The following is a 13055-nucleotide window of genomic DNA, read 5'->3' as shown; positions in this document are numbered from 1 at the left end:
AACTGGGCTACTAATGGTCTGTCAAGTATCTATAGTTATTTTCATGACTGTGTCAACTCAAAAATCATGCAAGGTCGAATGTAGGAAAAGTATGATCAGTTGAGCTGTATGAACTTTAAAAACTCAATGGATTCTTTTTAATATCCTGATTTTCATATAATGGTAATAGTATAAATTGTATAGTTCTTCAAAACCAGGTATGTCAGTTTGGATGTTTTTGGATGTTTGAAAACATACTGAGAATTTTGTCAAATTCTACTAGAATCATTATATCACTCTTGGAGATTAGATAATCCGGATCCACCTTTCAATAAATCTGTATTATCAATATAATCTTGTTTATGTATTTGTTGTGATCGAAGAAAGACTTTTAAAAAATATTAAAGTTTGCTTATGTGTGTTTATTTGTTTTTGCATCTTATTTTGTTGGATAGCCATTAGATAACATAGTCAAATTGTTCTCCCCAAATTCTGGGTGACAGATACTATTTTTAGAATCTATTGTGGATCGCTCAATACACACATACGCTCGTTTGTACACGACCGGTGTTGCATTCTATTCTACATACTCACAAAGTATGGTATTCTGCACAGTTTTCATTTTGCATAAAGAAACGCCGCGAAATTTGTGTTGTAAGGGTACATACTACCAACGAGGATAATGATACATACATGATACGTGGTTCATAAGCCTACCGTGTGAAACGACGGCGTATTTATGTTTACCTCACCTTAAATGTGAAATGATGCTATACATTATAACTTTGATTTAAAAGCGGCTTTAATCCACCAAATTGGACAGTCACAGTACCAGTTTGGTGTAGAGGGGACTCAGTAATGCCCGAATGAATTCTGACCATCGCTTGGCTCGTTGGATTCGTCTATTATGCAGCACGGCGTGCAGTACGGAGAGGTTGAAGACCTCTGAAGGTCACGTCACTCTGTAGCCTATCTTAGAGAGATTGCGATGTTCCAAACGCAGCACGTGGAACGTACGTTTTTAATACGGTGTTAAATATTGCTAGTCTCGGTTCCAAACTGGATTATTAGCTCATTAGTCACGAAGGAGAACAAGTCAGCTGGAATGAAGACTATAATATTTGATCTAATCTAATCTAGGTTGATATAGGGCATAGTGATTGAAAAAATAACAGTCAGCTGAGTCTCTGCCTAATTCAAACAGGCCGCTTTTGACTAAAATTTTGACCAACATGCTGATTAAACTTTTTTTTTTGTTGTGCTCCCCAAATATTATAGTTGCCCAAAAACATATATTTTGGTAGATTAAAGACCATACAGGAAATATACACCAATGCCACAGCTACACTAACACTTCATAAGGACAGTGAACCAATTTTCATCAGAAGGGGAGTTCGTCAGGGAGATACCATGTCACCCAAGCTGTTTGTAGCAACCCTAGAAGAAATCTTCAAAAGATTGAACTGGGCTGATAAAGGCATCAATGTAAATGGAAAGAAATTAAACCATCTAAGGTTTGCAGATGACATTGTAATCATATCTGGAGATGCAGCCGAGTTGGAAGAAATGTTAACTGATTTGAGCAATGAGAGTAGGAAAGTGGGGCTAAAAATGAACATGTCAAAAACAAAGGTCATGTTCAACATGTATGCAGATAATAAGGAAATCAAAATTGGAAATGAAACACTGGAACATGCATCCAAATACACTTACCTAGGACAAGAGATTTGGCCAGATGGGAATCAGCCGCAGGAAATAAAGAGAAAAACGCAAGCAGGATGGGCAGCTTTCAGCAGACACAAAGATATACTAACAGACAAACACATGCCAAATTGTCTGAAAAGGAAACTTTTCAATCAATGCATCTTACCTGCCATAACATATGGAAGTGAAACTTGGACATTAAACAAAGATATGGAAAGGAAACTTCAGACTACACAACGAAGTATGGAAAGGATGATGCTGGGGTATACAAGGTGAGACCGGAAAAAGAACAGCTGGATTAGGGAACAAACAAGAGTAAAGGATGTGTTAACAACAGTAAAAAGAATTAAATGGAGGTGGGCTGGACATCTGAGTAGGATAACAGATGAAAGATGGAGTCAGCTCACAACAGAGTGGCAACCGTTGTATGGAGTAAGGAAAAGAGGAAGACCTCGAGCTAGATGGAGAGACGAGCTGGTCAGCTACCCGGGAACAACAACCTGGACAGGAATTGCAGGAGACAGGAGAAATTGGCAGAATTTGGGAGAGGCTTTTACCCATCAGTGGGATGACATGGGCTGATGATGATGATGATGATGATGATGAAATATCACTACATCCATACATCATGATTTTACTTTCAAAATGAGACTTTTTCGTCCTGAAAATTGGGCGCGTTGCATGGACTTAGACTTAGCCATGAGGTAAAATGAGCATATTTCAAAGTAGCATCTGCGTTTTTATTCTACGTGGGAATCCAAAATGGGAAATTGCAATGTCATTTTGTGTACGCAAAGTATCACACACATTTCAATGGGCAATATCTGCGTATGAGTATTGCGTTTAAATTTAGTCCATTTTTAACACATCGCTTTTATTATAATGATTTGTTACAAACAAAAAGGATCATAATAATAATTAGATTTTCCTTCGTATGTTTATTATCTTTGACTGTCTTTAACATATTGCGAAATGGACAAATTTTGTGCATTTTCAACGATGTATCTACATCGAGTTCGCACGTTGAATATCTTCAAAAATAGCAAAATACGTGACCTCGCTTCGATACAGGAGAGTGGTTTTGAATAGATCAACGTACGTCCGATGTCTACGTTTGAAAATCACAATGCCTCATTTCAAATATATAGTTTTAGTTTTGGTTTTGGTTTTGGTCACGTGGTTTCCTATTGTCCTGCCTAACCACTTGAATCACAAGATATCGATCTCTTTGTTTCTACCTTTTGTTTAAAACTAAACATTTGTGACAGGTAGTTTCGGTTTTGGTTTCAGTTTCTTATAAGTGGTGTGACGAATAAAATTACAGGATTTTCGAGTTACCTGATCTAAGTATACAAAAGAAATGTTTAAATTTCGCAGTGCAATATTCACGAGCAGAGAAGTCGAACAAAACAGTCTACATTTGAAAGCATTGATTTAGTTTGAAAGCATTGGCTTGAGACTACGAAATAGCCTAAGCTGATTTCACTGTGAAAATATATAGACCATCGAAATATTTGCATTCGACATTACAAAAGGGCCACTACTGTAATTGTATAGGTGCTATAAACAAAATCGATTCATGTCCTTAATCCCATGTACCAGAATCGATGGAAGGCCATTATATGACCTCTAATAACCTAATGACTTTTACTGAAGCAATTTTTACTGCAAAAAGTAGAAGATAGAGGGGAGAAGATTGGGGGGTGTGTGTGTGTGGGGGGGGGTTGAAGGGCAAGGGGGATATGGGCCGGGAGAGAGAGAAACATATGAGAGAGAGCATTGGAAGTGAAAGAGAAGGGGAGGAGAGCTCGAGATGAAGATATCGAATGTAGGGGGGAGGAGGAGGGGAAAGGGGTAATTTAGGAAAGAGGTATGGGTTGTGCTTCCCGGGGATAATAAACTAATTCATAATCAAATCATCTCCATGCATCGTTTATGTTTCATACAAACAAACAAATTCCCCCACCCCACCCCATCCTTCAGTATACGCGCATGTATATGATTTCTAGGCCTAGAACTCGTGAGTGTAATATGCCACCTACCTTCGACAGAGAGCATCAACTGTCGTCCGCGGGATAGATTTCCGATATCTATCATGATAATAATTATGTTAGCACAATAGGCTATTGTATACTTCTGGTTATATACCCTATACTGTGTCCTCCCAGCATAATAGTGTTATGATTGCAGATCAGATCAGCTCTACTTTTTAATCCCTTGATTTTTGGTTTCTGAACAAAAGAGAAACCAAAACTATATATTTGAAATGAGGGAATGTCTCTAGTATGTAGAGTGAACATGGATGTCCTTAGATAACTGACCATGTAAACCCCTGCGTGCCATGCCAGTAGGAAACCCAAAGGTCATTTATTTGGCCGTTCTGCCAGTTGCAGCATGAATTGGATACACATTTCAGACGGTCACTGAATAATTATCTACTTTAGGTTCAAAGAAAAGGCATATATGCAATAATTTAGGATTGTGGAGACAATGAAGATAAATGTATTGCTAATTCATTTGTTCCTATCCAAGCTCTTCTCCTATCCACTAGTTTGACTAAATAAGTTACCAATCATTAACATTGTGATATGCGCTCTTATTCACAAGCACTAACTGCACGGCATAGTAATTGTAAAATATGTATTTTGGAATTATGCAAAACTACATATTTTTCAGAAGTACGTACTTTTGCATATGCAAAACCACATCGCAGCACCAGATGTAGACGTAACACATTGTGTCCATACGAGTCGTATGGACACTGTACAGTGTGGGCCAAAAACAACTTTACCCAATTTCAGAGGGTGGTTGCTCGAATTGTAGAAGAGCTATTCATGATATTGTTACATATTCTAAATGTATATTTTTCTAAAAGTATGTGATGAAGAAATTAAAGCAAAATGAGCTAAATTAACAAAATGGGGCTAGTTTTACGTCCGAGGGTCAAAAATCACTTTGTCCACACGTAATTCAACGAAATTTGTCCGATTGCTAAGAGTAAGGCATACATATGCGTTAGGCATACATGTACTTAGTAAACACGTTTGGCTTGTCTTTGAAAAGTGATGATTGTTTTACATGCATGAAAGAAATACAATCGATTTTAATCCCCATTTAAGTGATATGTACTTGAACTTCACTCCTGTCGTTGACCAACAATTAGCATAATTACAAAGGTTTCTTCTGGCGCAATTTTTTAATTTTAAATAGGTCTTCGTGCATTTTGTGACTGCGTGGCTTATTTCTAAATAGGTTTGCAAGGTGTCAAGATAAGGCAATTTACAACACAAGAGAGGACTTTTATGGTAGAGGTATACTTAAGAACAGAATGCTTTTTGGAAGTGCAGCGTCAATTTAGGATTCGTTTCCCGAACGTAAGAGTCCCGCCGAAACCTACCATAACTCTACTTACGAACAACTTTCACAACCTCGGAAGTGTGATGAATAGATGCAAAGCACGGAGCGGACGTCCAAGAACTGGCCGTTCAGCTGCAAATATTGCAGCGGTACAAAGGGAACTTGCAGCTAACCCCACTACCCCAGAGTCAGTTGTCGACGCAACAATTTGCCGAACATACCACGAACGCAATAAGTGCAATAACTTTATTGTAGGTAACATTTGACAAAAAATGACAAAAATGAGGTCTGAGGTTACAATTGCTTTGCGCATATTTGAAGATAATTGTTTTTATATCTTTGCAGCAAGAAAGCTGCATGTCATGACGAAATATCATAGCTTGACATTTAAATTGTGTATGTTTGATTTATTTCATTGTGTTATATAAAACTGCTGAACAAATGTGTGCGTATACTGAGTGGTTCTAATTCTCTATTGAACTCGCTACTGCAAATGATGCGACGCGACAGCTAGTACGTCTTCGCGTGGACAACGTTGATTTTGACCATTTCATTTAAAACTAGCGTCACGTTTTTAATTTAATACATTTTTGGATAGTTTTTTCACCAAATACTGTTACGAAAATGTTCTTTACGAACATGTGAAAACAATTTGAAGCAGACGTTTCAATTTTGAGATATGAACCTTTTAAATTGGGTAAAGTTGTTTTTGGCCCACACTGTATAAATATTTAACAATTTACCGATGTTGACACCAGCTAGCAAGCTGATAACATGACTAATTGAATTTGCTGAAGATAAACGCTTATTTACCGGTTTACTGATAACTGTGCAATCATAATCATAGATAGACTAATTGAATTTGAACACCAAACGATTATTTTGTAAACAGATAATACTCCGTGAGTATTTATAGATAAAAACTACGAAAATGGCTATAAATGAAATAATTAATATATTAAACATTAAATGATGAAAATATGTTCACAAAATAAAGTTTTTAGAACCTATAATATTTTTCATTAAACTGTACTTTAGCACACTGCCAACTCAAAAACTTTAAATTCAATTGTACCATGTAGATATAGCCTTGACCCAATAATATTTAGGGTTCCAGATAAGCAAACATTACTGGGTAGATAATAGGAACTATAGATGAGTTGACATGTGTTTACATTTGATACGCCCTCTGTTGGTTTGAGATCAAAACTGCCAAGGAAAAAACACTCTAGTTTACATGGAAGAAGTTGATTGTTTTCTTTAACTTTGGTTTCAAAGCAAATATTATAGTCCAGGTGCAAACACCATAGTTTAGGGGTTAGATGGTTTTGGCAGTTAAAGTTTGTTTTATTGCTGATTATTGATCTTTGAGTGGTGCAGAAAAATATTCTGTGGGATGTAAAATCGTCACCCGTGGGCTATCCGAGATATTCATGATGGCCGCCACGTAGCTCGGAAATAGCATTCAAATGGTGTTTTAGTGACAAAAGGTATCATACTTAATAACTATAGTGTTTTAGACAGTTAAAGTTTTTTTTTGCTGATAAATGATCTTTGAGTGGTGTAGAATAACATTCTAGGGGGTGTAAAATCGTCACCCTTGGGCAATCCGAGATATTTAAGATGGTCGCCACGCAACTCTGAAATAGCATTCAAATGGTGTTTTAGTGACAAATGGTATCATACCAAATAGTATTTTGGGCAGTTAAAGTTTGATTTTTTGATGATAAATGATCTTTGAGTGGTGTAGAATAAGATTCTAGAGGTGTAAAATTGTCACCCTTGGGCAATCCGAGATATTCAAAATGGCCGACATGAAACTCTAAAATAGCATTGAAATGGTGTTTTAGTGACAAAGGGTATCATACCAAATAGTGTTTTGAGCAGTTAAAGTTTGTTTTTTCGCTGATAACTGATCTTTGAGTGGTGTAGAATAAGATTCTAGGGGGTGTAAAATTGTCACCCTTGGGCAATCTGAGATTTTTAAAATGGCCGACATGAAACTCTAAAATAGCATTCAAATGGTGTTTTAGTGACAAAAAATATGAATCATAGTGTTTTGGGCAGTTAAAATTTTTTGTTTGTTTTTGTTTTGCTGATAAATGATCTTTGAGTGGTGTAGATTCTAGGAGGTCTAAAATCGTCACCCTTCCAAAATGGCCGAAACTTAACTCTGAAATAGCATTCAAATGATTTTTTTAGTGACAAAACAAATAATTATAGTGTTTTTAGTGCGCATTATTGGTAGTTTTGACTCAATATGTAATATATGCATGTGGATTATGAACTGACATGCTTCAGTGATCCCAAATTGCCATGATAGCGTCCCGTGAGTCGTGAATTGTTTGCTCACTGCACCTGTTTTTTCTTAACATATTGAATGGTTTCCATAGCATATCATACGCATGCGTTTCTTGTTTTTTAACAACACAACTTCATTCTTAACCATTTGCATGAAGTTTTACTTGTCTTTCAGAGCATTATAGCAATAAAATACATCATCATCATCATCATCATCATCATCATCATCATCATCATCATCATCATCATCATCCTCATCATCATCATCATCATCATCATCATCCTTTGGCTGCGGAGCAGGCGACTACAAGTTTCCTCCAGCTACATCGGTCTTGAGCCATTGCTGATAGTTGACCTTGACTCAGCATGCTGTCCATATCCCCCAAAAGACACTGCATGTATTCAGTTGCCGTCCGGGTTTCCTCTTGCCATGAGTTGGGACATACAATGCATACTCTTTTACTGGTTCATCGTCACGCAAGCGGAGTATATGCCCTACAAATTTCAGTTGACGAGTCCTGGTTTTCTCAACAAGTGGCGCTGTCTCTGTCAGATTGTAGATGGTAGAATTTGGTACTCTCTTGATGTCCAGCATAATACGGTAGCAGGATGTGCCAAATGAGTTGATTTTACTTTCCATATCCTTAGAGATAACCCACGACTCACAGCCGTATAGTAAAACTGTGACGCAGGTTGTGTGAAAACAGTTTAACCTTGGTGGAAATTGGGGTGGTAGGACTTTTCCACAGTTGCTCTAATTTCCAGAAGGCTTTCCAAGCAAGAGATTTACGTCTCTTTATATCACTAGCACTGGACCCCATCATGGAGCCTAGGTATCTGAAGTCGGTTACATGCTTAATGGGATTTCCGTACACTTGGAGACACTAGTAGAAAATTTATAATGAGAATTCTTTCAAAGCGATGAGAATTGGACAAAAGTATGAGAATTGAAAATGTTCTCATTTCTATGAAATTTTCTCATCCAAATGAATGAGAATAAAGTTTTCTAACGTGAAACGGTAAGAAAACAAATTTGACCCCACGCGGAAGCAATTCCTTTTCATACCGATCGGGTCTGTGTTTTCCCGGGTGTTGCCATAGCATCGTGTGTTGACCAATGAGAGCTGCCCTCTCGTCAGCGCTGGTCACCGTCGTGGTGATTTGTTTTCATTACATTATTGGTTTCCAGAATGGATAGACGCAAAATTTTAATTCCCACCCACCTCTCCCAATTAAAGGGGAGCCTATGTGTTTGTCAAAAATGTTAATGCAAGCACATAACTTTATTTCAAGCAAATCATAAGTTGTTTTTAAAAAAAGGCAGGTTCTGCCTTCCTTAGGTTGGAAATTATACAAATAAAATATCCTATGGTGAACTTCATATGAACGGCTTTATTGAACCGAGGGTGCGAAATATGCATATGCAGTTAATAGGCCTACGAATTTCTATAATAGGAGATGAAAACAAAATTAAACATGTTGAAGGAAACACAAACATTGATAAAGAAAGAAAGAAAGAAAGAAAGAAAGAAAGAAAGAAAGAAAGAAAGAAAGAAAGAAAGAAAAGAAGAAAGGAGAAGTTAACAATCACTCTTGATTTTAGCGTATTCATTGCTACTACATTGTGCTATTGATCTTCGATCGGAATGAATTCATTCATTAAAACTTATGTTTTGATCGTATACGGCATTTTATCTCAAATATATTTTGATTATACACGGTCACTTTACACACCTTTTTGTGTGCGATATGTTTATAGGTTATTATTCCTCCATTTAAGGCAAATTGCCACGGTCTACCATTTATGTAAAATAAATATATATTACCTTTTAAGTTATATTATGTTGGTAGACCGTTATTGCGTCATTCTTGTTATACATATTATAAATAAATTAGCACGACTAACAACGGTTCTCCTGCAGTGTAGTGGATTCGTTACTGGGATTGTGATCAGGTGGTCTAGAGTTCGAATCTCATTGGCGCCGGTTTTGTTGGGTTTTTTTTTTCATTTATCCCTTTTTAAAATTTCAGATAACACCTGCGACGGCAGGTTTATCGATTCTTATTTAAAAAAAATTACAATCCGTTATGAAATCTGTGAGATAAATTAACAATGTCTCACGATACTGGTTATGGCTTACATTTTATATACACCTATTTGGACACAAATAACGTAATGTATGTGTTTTGCATCAAAACAAAGTAATCATAATAATTTTGTATTAGAAAATGAAGCTCACATTAATTTCAGTGTCAAGCAACCATTTGTGTCAGGTTATTGACAGGTTAATTAGTATTTCTCATTCATTTGGATGAAAAAGTTTTATAGAAATGAATTCCTCATTTAAAACAATGTGACAGTTGGTTGACACGTTAATTAACATTTCTTATTCATTTGGATGAGAAAATTTCATAGAAATGAGAAAATTTTCAATTCTTATACTTTTGTCCAATTCTCATAGTTTTAAAAGAATTCTCATCCTAAATTTCTACTAGTAGTGTAGTCCCCAGAGGGGGTTCCCATGCACCGAGTGCTTTTTTTTCTAACTTACATTTTTGTAATCCTGAAGGTGTCTAGTAAATGAATTTTGATGTTCCCAAAATTAAATATTGTCCCATGGGGTTCATTTGGCAGCCATCTTGGATTCCGACAAAATTCAATTAAATTGACATAACTTTTGAACTAGACATCATAGGAAGACAAATGACCCCATTTTTCGGGATAATGTGGACATGAGCAATCAATTAAAAGGTTTATTTTCATGATTTAAACATGTTGGATACATTAAAATGCAAAATATTATGTCCCATGGCGTTCATTTGGCGGCCATCTTGGATTCCGACAAAATTCAATGAAATTGACATAACTTTTGAACTAGACATCATAGGAAGACAAATGACCCCATTTTTCGGGGTAATGTGGACATGAGCAATCAATAAAAAGGGTTATTTTCATGTTGGATACATTAAAATGCAAAATATTACTACAAATAGTATCTTCAAGGCATACTCGTCTACATGGGAGCTCTTTTTGGTACATTGAGAAGGATATTTTGATGTTATTGATTTATTTACTATTTTCTCTTCTAGGTGCATGACTTAGCTTATTATTAGCTAGAACTGGTGTTAGTGAACTAAAAATCGTAGCATAGTAATAGTGAAGTGGTGAATAATCATGCCAAAACGCAAGGGTGATTAAGGTACCGAGTCAGACTCACTGCAGAAACGTCCACCTGTAAATTGTATTTTACATGTGAGTGGTATTGAGCATCTAGATTATACGCCGCTCAGTAAAGTAAGGGGCTCCGCCACTGACAAGCTGGCTCAGCTACATGACATTTGCGACAAAAGACACATTGAAACTCACTATGATTCACCCTATCACATGGATGATGTCTGTAATCACATTCCGGAGAGTCTTGCTGGTGCAGATCTATATAGAAACAATTATCATCGAGGCTGCTACCAAAACTTTACTGAAAATCATTATCGTTTGAAATGTAGTGCAGGAACTAATGAATCTTCAACATCACAATCCTCTTGTAACCGTAAATTACAATTATCAACTGCCATGCGCCTGTTCCCTCCAAAATGTATCTTTTGTGAAAGACTGGAAATGAAAGTGTCTGGAAAGACTGAGAGATGCATCAAATTCCCAGCATTCAAGGACAAAGACGGAGCATTTAAGGAGCATAATTGGAAACAGATTGAGCCTCGGGCACTAGAACTAGGACTACTTCGTCTACATAGCATGGTGCAAGGTGAGGACCTGTTTGCAAGAGAGGCGAATTTCCACTATTCCTGTCGCGATTCTTTCAACACGAAGTACACAACTTACCTGCGTGATGAAGCGAAAGCGACAATTGAAACAGAGCAGGATCGTAAAGCTGCTGTACATTTGCTGGCATTCACTGCTGTCCTTGATTTCATTCACGACCGAGTTGTTGGGCAGAAGGGGGTTATGTTACTTACATCGCTGAGTCTTCTGTACAATCATACAAGAGTTTGAAAGAAGTGGCTTCCCCAATCCAGAGTACAGAAGTGACAAGCTGAAGGTCCGACTTGAGAACCATAATATTCATGACTCGATCACTTTTGCCAAGTTTTATCCGGGTGACAAAGGCTATATCACCTACAACCTGGTCTACGGCGCCATCATCTCTGTCGCAGACGCGGTGACGTATTCATATAAGCTGGGGTTCAAAGATAAGTATAAGGATGTGGCCCTGTTTCTTCTACCAAACTACCAAAGCAGATGCTGCACTAGTATCGGGCACCTCTATGGAAGCAAACAACTCACCACTATCTTCAGTAAGCTGGGTCACTGTGAGACATGCAACTTCGCCTTAGGAACTAGAGACAGTGATGGCCAAGGCTCTTGATAAGGTTTCCACATAATACTCCGCAGATCATTACCAGCAAGGGAAACGACATGTTTCATCTTGTATGGGACAATCTAAACAAAACAATGATGAATATCCATGGCTAGAATGTTGTGAACAGCACTGGTGTGATAATTATACAAGATGTGAAACCCGGGTTTGATACAACTAAACCAGGATCGAACTCTCCCTCTCTACGCGCTCCCTGTTGATATCTGTGGGAGCTATTGGGAGAAGCAACCTGTCCCAGGGTTTGGTGGCTGATCTCATTACCAGTGGCTGCCTACGTAGTGTATTGACAGGGAAGGCATATGCAAAAGCACTGTTCTGCCTCTAAACAGTCGGTGAAGCCGATGAAGCGCTTGTTAATTGAGCAATTCATTGAGGAGGAGAACGTTGAGGTCACCAACCCCAAGACCTTGCTGAATCTTGTACAGACATGTACTCCTCGTGAGACCCTCGACCTCGCTTTACAGGACCCCTCCACTTTTACCATGCTTGTGAAGTATGTCACATATGAAGACAAGGACATACTCCTGACCCACTTGGATGGTGAAGGGGTGATGGATAGGGGTGAAATAGTCGATAGTTGACTTTCTTTGGGGTTTCACACCGGTAGCTGAGAGGAAGTCACCAAACCCTGGGACAGGCTGCTTCTCCCTACTGCTTCCCGTGTAAATGACCAGACACGATATTCTTTGAGATGCATGTTGAGTACATTTCGCTATTTATCATGGGCGGAGTGAACACGGTTCCCTCAGGAAATTTGGGCCCGACTTGACTACAGATATGAACAGAAGCCATGGTCTCGGGTATATCTACGCTCGTAGAGAGGGAGAGTCCGATCCTGGTTAGTAGTGGTATCAAACGCGGGTTTCACATCTTGTATCATTATCCCACCAGTGCTGTTCACCACGTTTGGCCCATGAATATTTGTCATTGTTCTGTTTAGATTGTCCCATTCGAGATGAAACACATCCTTTCCCTCGCCGGTAATGATCTGCGGAGTAAGGGATATGGAAACCTCATCAAGATCCTTGGCCAGCACTGTCTCAAGTTCCAAGGCGAAGTCATATGTCTCAGTGTATCACAGTTCTATCCAGCTTACTGAGAATAGTGACAAGTTGTTTGCTTCTGTAGAGGTGCCGGATGATAGTGCAGAGCAGTATGTGCTTTGGTAGTTTCCAGTCACCGCGTCTGCGACAGAGATGCTGCCGCTGTAGACCAGGTTGTTGGTGATATACCCTTTGTCACCTAGATGAAATTTGGCATAGGCGATCGAGTCATGGATAATGTGGTTCCCAAGTAGGACCTTCAGCTTCTCATTTGCCT

The sequence above is a fragment of the Amphiura filiformis genome, chromosome 1 (genome assembly GCF_039555335.1).
Source record: "Amphiura filiformis chromosome 1, Afil_fr2py, whole genome shotgun sequence".
Taxonomy (NCBI): Eukaryota; Metazoa; Echinodermata; class Ophiuroidea; order Amphilepidida; family Amphiuridae; genus Amphiura; species Amphiura filiformis.
Note: the sequence above shows the minus strand (reverse complement) of the source record.